Raw genomic sequence first — 8,354 nt, forward strand, 5'->3', positions numbered from 1 at the left:
GGCAGTTAAAAAATGCGTATAATTTTCGTCACGAAATTGATATCATAAATTTTGTGTTTCTAGTTCAGTTTTCGTCACTCGAAAATTTTACCTCAAAGAGGTGTTTTATTTGATATGTATATACCCGGTGCAGGTATCAAATATCGTCGCTTCAACTTTCTTTCCGATTTCAAACGTTTTCGATAATATGCTGAGTTAGACTTAATGAAATAGTTGAACCAAGTTTGGTAGAAACCTATAAAGCGGTTACCCAGATACACCTTTGTAGTCATAAAGTAGGCGGTGCCACGCCTAATTCCTAGACTTTTAGTCTTAATAATTTTGAAGAGATTGTTATAAGTATTAACAGCGAAGCGGGTGTAACTTTAGTCCGATTTGAATAACTTTCAACGAATTTCTTTTCCACCCATTATCCAAAAATCTATAATAATCTAATTTTCTGCTCAGTGGTTATTGCAATCTTCGATTTTGAGTGAATTAGCTTTAGTAGTTACTGTAAATTACCGTTATAGGGAGGTGGGAGTGGTTACCCGGTTTCAAAGATATTCAACATATTTCTTAGTAGGGCCCTTAGTACCGTTTGGTAAGAATTGGTTAAGAGGCTACTGAGATTCAGAATTTAATCCTAAGTAGGCGGAGTCACGCCCATTTTCCAACAGTTTCATAATAATAGTATTTTGTACCAAAATACTACTTCACATACTAATTTTCAAGAATTTGAACCTGCAACTATTTAGTGAAATATCGCAGTTTGTGCATTTTTCGAAAATACCGTTATAGGGAGGTGGGCGTGGTTACCCGGTTTCAAAGATTTTCAACATATTTCTTAGTAGGGCCCTAAGCAAGGCTCGTACTATTTGGTAAGAATTGGTTAAGAGGCTACTGAGATTCAGAATTTAATCCTAAGTAGGCGGGGTCACGCCCATTTCTAAAAATTTCATAATAATATTATTTTGTACCAAAATTCTACTTCATTTACTAATTTTCAAGAAATTGAACCTGCAACTATTTAGTGAAATATCGCAGTTTGTGCATTTTTCGAAAATACCGTTATATGAAAAGTGGGCGTGGCTACAGTCTGATATCACCCATTTTCAAGACCAACCTACCTTGGATAAGGAGCAACCTACATACCAAATTTCGCTGAGATATCTAAATTTTTGCTGGAGTTATCGCATATATTTGTATATATCTATTCCGATTCGTTTTAGCTGTTACAAACAACCCTTATGTGAACAAAGCTTTAATACCCTTGTGCACAAGTGCGCTTGGGTATAAAAATTTAGAAATTCATTCTAACAAAATATTCGTCAATTTTTTTCCAATATATGCTGTTTAACAGCCGCCTCTGCCCGATTGTTGTTGATAAAAATGTCCAGCAGCTCTGCATTTCCGAACGTATACCCGTCTGGAAAAGGCTTTTTTTGAAAAGGAGCAAATTTAAGAAGACAGAGTTAGTTACATAATATTTTGGACGCTTTAGCTAGTAACTCTGCATTTAAAAGCCTGCGCACCTCTGTCCGCCTTAGAAGTTCTATTCTACGAAACACAGCTATAATTGTGAAGATTAATTTAAAGAATAGACTTCAATAAAACGCGATACACACAGATAAACCCACACAAAATTGACCAAAATATTAATAACTATAATTTTACATACCTGAGCCACGACTCTCCATCATTTAAAGTTATATTCTTGATTTTATTTGGAGAACGTGACCAATCAAACATTTGCAATGTATTTCACCAAATTGTACACAAAGCTACCACATGCATAATCAGCTGACTTTGAAAGCGTACCGTTCAATCAGTGTAACCGTAAAAAATGTTGCCGATTAATTTTTTATATAATTTAAGCATGGTAAAAAGAAAAATAAAGTTTATTTTAAAATACAAGTTAACTATTTTTAATTTATGCCAAAAAAATGCCAAAAAATCCATAGTGCATTGATAGCCAACTTGGAATTGAACGAAAAAAACTTTAACAGATTAATTGAAGCGAATAACTATTTACCGATTGGTATGTGAAGCTAAAATTTACACAGCTGGAGTTGAGTTGCACAATACATATACTGACGGCAGAAAAATAGATTTCCCTTATTTTGACCAGTCTTTGCTATATTTTGTTTGATTTATTTAATGTTTATTATTTTTTTTTATAAAAGTCTATCTAGTTGTACAACAACACCATGTACATCCATATTTCAAACTTTGTGCAAGAATTATAAAAAATTCAACGAAATTTCAAACTCAAGCTCACAATTTTTGGAGTGCAGTTTTATAGAGCATTAAATTTTAGTATGATTGAGCGCAGTTTGGGTAATTTCCAAACAAAGTGTACATGGCAAGAATTTTTTATATTTTTTTTGAGATTGGTAAATTTATCCTCTGAAATCGTTTACCGACGTGAAAATTTGTGCAGAATATGAAACTGCTTTCAGGCTCTTCAAAAATTATTTGTTCTTACTTTTGCATATGTATTTGTAAAATATTTTCCAGAATGTCGCTTTTTTAAAAGTAAGTTAAAGGATTAAATAAGTTTAGAAACTGTTAGAAGAAAGTATACGCGTTTAATATCATTTGCAAACTCTGACAAAAATAGGGATTTCAAAATTATACAACCCAAAATATGCCAATTTAGAAATATTTCCCAAGCTGCGACCATTGAATGGGTAACACTTAGCGCTACAAGAACAAACAACCGCGAGTGTATTAAATTAGTAAAAATGTTAAATACAGCTGTGTCTCCTTGCGAGTTTTTTTATACACATACATCCAAAAATTGCCAGCTTTTCCGATGTTTTGAAACAAGGTCTATCGTATGCCAATACACACTTAAAAATTTAGAAAAAATCATAACCCTAAAAATACATAAGACCCCGCTAATTAGAGATCGGCAGGACCATCAACTCAAACAAAAAGCTCTAAGCATTCGAAGATATTGTATTGTACATTTACAAAGTAGTAGCAAATTTTAATAATAAAATTCAATGAAACACCAGGAAGTTTGAGAGAAACCCGGGACATTTCAAGCTTGAGCCGGGACACCGGGATAAACAGTCTAAAACCGGGATGTATGGCAGCATCTTGCATCAGAATTGTACAGGACCTCCTCAAGCCTCCTGTTTTTGCTGGGAGAGTGACGTTCAATGAGCACTTTGTGGATGGATTTGTATAACATCTAAAACATTCATTATAACACCTTTGTGGTAGAGATGTTATTAAATACCCATGCAAATTGTGCTCCCATGTGCACAAACTCTGACCAAATGAAGAATGTTGATTGAATGAAGCCGATATTTCCGAATTTGGGGTTGTATGTGTTTGTGTTACTGGTTGCAGGTGTGTTTCCTGCCTAAATTTATTGCGCGAGTTAAGATCTGTTATTTATTTGATTTTGCTTGACAGAAGTGGCCCAAGGAAGAGAATGTGAGATTATTTTGGAAAATAGGTTTATAACAAAATTTAAAATAAGTAAAAGAAAGTTGTTACGTGCTCAGTTGAACTATTGAAAATAAAAATTTATACGACGCTGATAAACGATGGAGTAACCCTTCAAGAATGAACTATGACGTACATTTAATGTTTCGTGTATTTAATATTTGATTTTTTTTATTATAAAAGTTAATTGACAAAAGTCAGCGGTATTTTGTCGTCACTTGTCAGTCAGTCATTTCCAAATGAGGTGCTATTTTTTTGTCCCCCTTTTTAAATTTTGTATGGTGGTAAAAACGAAAAATCAAAAACAGCATTATACGATCCAAATAATAAGCCACCAATAAAGCTGTTGCCGTTAAGTTTTCTTTTGCTTGCGGTATTTCTTTGATATATCTTACCTATTCCATATAAAAATTTGTGTCCCCGCTCAGGTTATTCGATGTTCAACATGAAAAAGTTTAAAGAAAGAAACATTGGAAAAAGGCGTAACTGTTTGTGAATGACCACCTTAACTTTCATTGTTTTATTCTATTTTTACCTGATAATTTTATCAACATAATCGTGGCTTTCTGTATTACCTAATATCGTTCCGCCGAACGATACCTTTTTAATTTTGCCGTGATATTATTAATTAGTTGTTTAGCTTGCCTAAGTGCATTGTAGTTAAGAAGCGCAAGAAGTTGTTGATCGAATGGCATAAGAAATACCTTAATAAAATCAATTGTTTGGTGTATTTCATTGCACCGTGGTATGTACGGCTAAATGCATATATCCTGAATGTCACCCAGTTTTTTATGCAAAAAAACACTATAAATAATATAATAATTAATGTCTTATTTCTTAAGGAGTTTCAATGAATTCCCTGTTTTTATATTTTCGTGAATTAAGACTCTTAGAAAAAAACCAAAAAATTTGAAATACTTCCAGAATGTCACTTTTATGTTAAAAGGGTTTTAAATAACTTATTTCTCCAAAAGTGTTCAAATGGCATGTATGGGAAATTGTTGCCGAAGAGAGATTAAATAAACAGCCTGAGATTCTGATATAAAAATCCACCTAAGACTTAGCTGTCATATGGTAATATAAATGCTGACCTTGTGTAACGGTTGACAAACGAATTTACTATAAAACTGCAAAGTATGAATTAACATCCGTGATAACAGGTAAGTCCCAGATGGGTTCTAACATCGCAAAGTAGTTTTTGCCCTCAAAATCCAAAATAAGTGTTTACAATATTATCGAAAATCAAAAAAGGGCCAAAAAAGTCAGAGCCAGAGGGCTTTGCAATTCCAGGTAAAACCGGCGGCACCCCAGCGGAGCGCTGGAGCTCCATTCAACAAAAGCGTTGCAGCGATCTTAAAAGATGTGGAATAAAGCCACATCACATGGCGACCGTGGGTCCGTCCCACAAAATAGAGGCCATCTACACAAAAGATAACTGAAAATTAACACAACATGTAAAAAAAAAATACCATACAAATTAAATACAAAAAACATGAATTCAAGTTAAAAAAAATAAAATCATACGTTTATAACTAAAATTTAATGAGCAACAAAACATGGAATGAACTAAATTTAATTGCACAAACCAAAACTAACTGCTATGATTCTTCGGTGGCGGTAAATTACAAAAAAACTTACAAAAATTACAAAAAAAATTTAAAATCACTAAAAACCCACTTAAAAACATTCAAAAATCACAAAAAAAAACACAATGTTTCAAAAAATCAAAAAAAAAGTTTGACATAAAAGGATTAAAACTTTAACACGCATACATACTTACATGTATGTATATCCATCAGGGACTGGCATTGGTTGATCGTCAACTGTTTCATACTCAATCAATACCGCTGCTTTGTATGACTGGGCAGCGGCGTTGGCTTAGTAGTATCGATACCTAAACGAAATTAGAGGATGACTGAACACCAGCGCATAACGTGCTGTCTTGCAAATACAGCCACGACAAGTGAACGATGCTTATAACAGCTCATACTGATATTGACTTCGGCAAACCTGTACTCCGAATGATCGTGCACGAAACCAGCAAACGCGGCAGTTGAACGGTTCCGAAAGCATGAGAGTTCATCATTTGTTGCAGAAGTCGTTTGACTTGTTGCTGAAAATCATCTGATTTGTTGCTGAAAGCCATTTGACTTGTTGCTGAAAATCATCTGACTTGTTGCTGAAAGCCATTTGACTTGTTGCTGAAAGCCATTTGACTTGTTGCTGAAATGACGACGAATGTGGTAAAGGGTAATTTATCGTCTCGTATGCATATATGTACAGTGACGGGCAAAACTGTAACATGGTGTAACACTTTTTACTTCAGTCATCGCTATCTTTCCAAGTTCTAACGACTTTCATACTTTTGTTGTATGTTATTATTGGTACACCTGTACTTCCTCTCTCATAATTATTTGAACTTAATCCAACAATAATAAAACCAGCAGACAAAAATGTAAATTAAGGCAGATGTTATAGTTTTGCACTCATATATTTTTAAGAACTTTTTAACAATTTTAACGAGAAAAAAGAACTACTAACACAATGTTCAGTACCCCTTGCTTGTTTTAGTTTCTGGGTGCGATTTGGCATACCTTAATTTTATCTCTGTAAAACTTCTGGAGGTATATCCTCCATATATCCTTAGTTTGCTTTCACCGCGCATGTACTCGATTATACGGACTTGGATACTTAATAAGCTGTGCTTCTAGTTGATTTCGCAAATTCTCGATGAGATTTATGTCCGCGGATTGTGAAGGTCATTTCAAATTAGCAAATTTTTTATATTGTATCCAGTCTTTGCGAACATATGCAGTATGTTTTGGGTGATTTTTCTGCAGAAACTCTCATTTTTCGACTACATCTTGCAAATTTTGTTGAAATATGAACAGATACTGTTCCTTACGCATAATGCGTACTAACGGACCCACAAAATTGTTTAAATACAACCCCAAACTATTATTGAACGACCACTGTGATTCACAGTTTGCCTAACATGTTGCGCATGGGCTTAATTTGGGTATTTGACCCGATACCATGCCCGGCCATCTGATTGAAAGCAATTAATTGAGTCTTGTCAGACCAAATAACCTTCAATTGAAACTTAAAAATATGTTTTTTTATTGCATTCTGAAAGGCGTAACATATCCCAATAGGCAACGGTCCGGTTTTCGGGCGACACCGCAAAATGCTACCACTCTCGCACATATATTTTGGTCAAATTAGCTTTTTTCTTCTTTTATGATGCCTTTGCGCCAATTTGGCAATTCGTTGCCTCGCTGTCTACTGATTTGCATTAAAGTTTAATACCTTAAGCGCTTCTGTAATAGTGGCTGCATTGCTACTTGCTGCTAAGCTCACAAGATATTGGACCGTAATATTTTTTGATAGACTTCCTTTGCCCTTGGGAACACTTCAGGCTATATTTTTTATCAATCTAAATATTTTCAAGTAGCAAACTCTAAAATTTTTTGCCACTTTCCTGCGGCCCCGCCTTTCCACAGTAAATCTATTATTTACATTTATGGTTCCTGATTAACTATATTATTTACTGGTGATTACTTCTTCAATAAATTACAATACAGAAAAGTCATCTGACTTCCAACTAAGTAAAAAATAACTGTAAAATGCAAAACTGAGAGTAAGTGCAAAACTGTAACATTTTCCTTAATTTAAATTTTTGTCTGCTGGGTTTTTTACTGTTGTTGTACTGACTTCAAATCGTTATGAGAGGGAGTAGGGATGTACAAACAAGAATATACAACCAAAGGATGAAAGTCGTTAGAACTTGGAAACATAGCGGTGGGTGAATTAAAAAGTGTTACACCTTGTTACAGTTTTGCTCGTCACTGTATGTATTTATAGCGCGTCTACCATTCAATTGCTTTGCTCACTGCTGGCTAGTTGTGAGGAATGTGCATACATACGTATGTATGTATCTACATATCAATGCTTCATTTCAAACAAGCAAGTGTCGTTGAATGTTTTTGAACTACAGTATCATCACTTCGGCAACACGTCAAACGCGCCTTCAGCAACAAACCAAAGGCCGCGGTTTGACTTCTGCAACAAATCAAGTTAGCTAACTGCGGCATCTTGCCTTCGCCAGTCTTTCACATAAGCTCTCATGCTTTCGGCAACCGTACAAAAGCAGTATCGTGCTTTTGGCAGTCGATCAAATACGGCGGTTGCTGCACGATCATTCGGAGTACAGGTTTGCCGAAGTCAATATCAGTATGAGCTGTTATAAGCATCCTTCACTTGTGGTGGCTATATTTGCAAGACAGCACGCTTTGCGCTGGTGTTCCTTCATCCCCCGTTTTTAACGTGAGTAGGCTTAAAGTCACAAAAACAGCACCCTTTGCCAATGTCTGATATCCATACATATGTGTACAACAAAATAAAAATGGAAATGGACTCGTATGAAAACAAATGTGGTGGTGGTTACAAATAATTAACTAAAAAGTATTACAGAAGAAGGAAAAAACTTTCAAAGATTGCGGCAAAAAAAATACAAAAATATTTAAAAAACAATAAATCGAAAATCGGTAGTACAAAAATTTAAAAAAACAATTACAATCTAAAACGTTAATGAAATGAAAAAAGAAAAAGGTCATAAATAAGCAAGTGGCTGGTAACAAAAACTTTTCCAAAAAACAGTAGTTGTGGTTGGCGGCTAAAGACTGTGGAACGTGAACTCAAAACTTTGCAAAAACGGTTATGGTGGTGGCAGCTAAAGACAGTGGAACGTGGGAAAAATATAATTTCTGAAAGCTGGAAAATTGCATACCAAACGAGAAACTAAAACCAACAGTAATATAGCTTAAATTTCTTGAAGGTGCTGTACCGCCAACAAAAGTATCGCCAAGCCGCCACTGCACCGTAATAACCAATATACATGTGTACATATAACT

The sequence above is a fragment of the Rhagoletis pomonella genome, unplaced genomic scaffold (assembly GCF_013731165.1).
Source record: "Rhagoletis pomonella isolate Grant_MI unplaced genomic scaffold, Rhpom_1.0 Rhpom_scaffold_00005, whole genome shotgun sequence".
NCBI lineage: Eukaryota > Metazoa > Arthropoda > Insecta > Diptera > Tephritidae > Rhagoletis > Rhagoletis pomonella.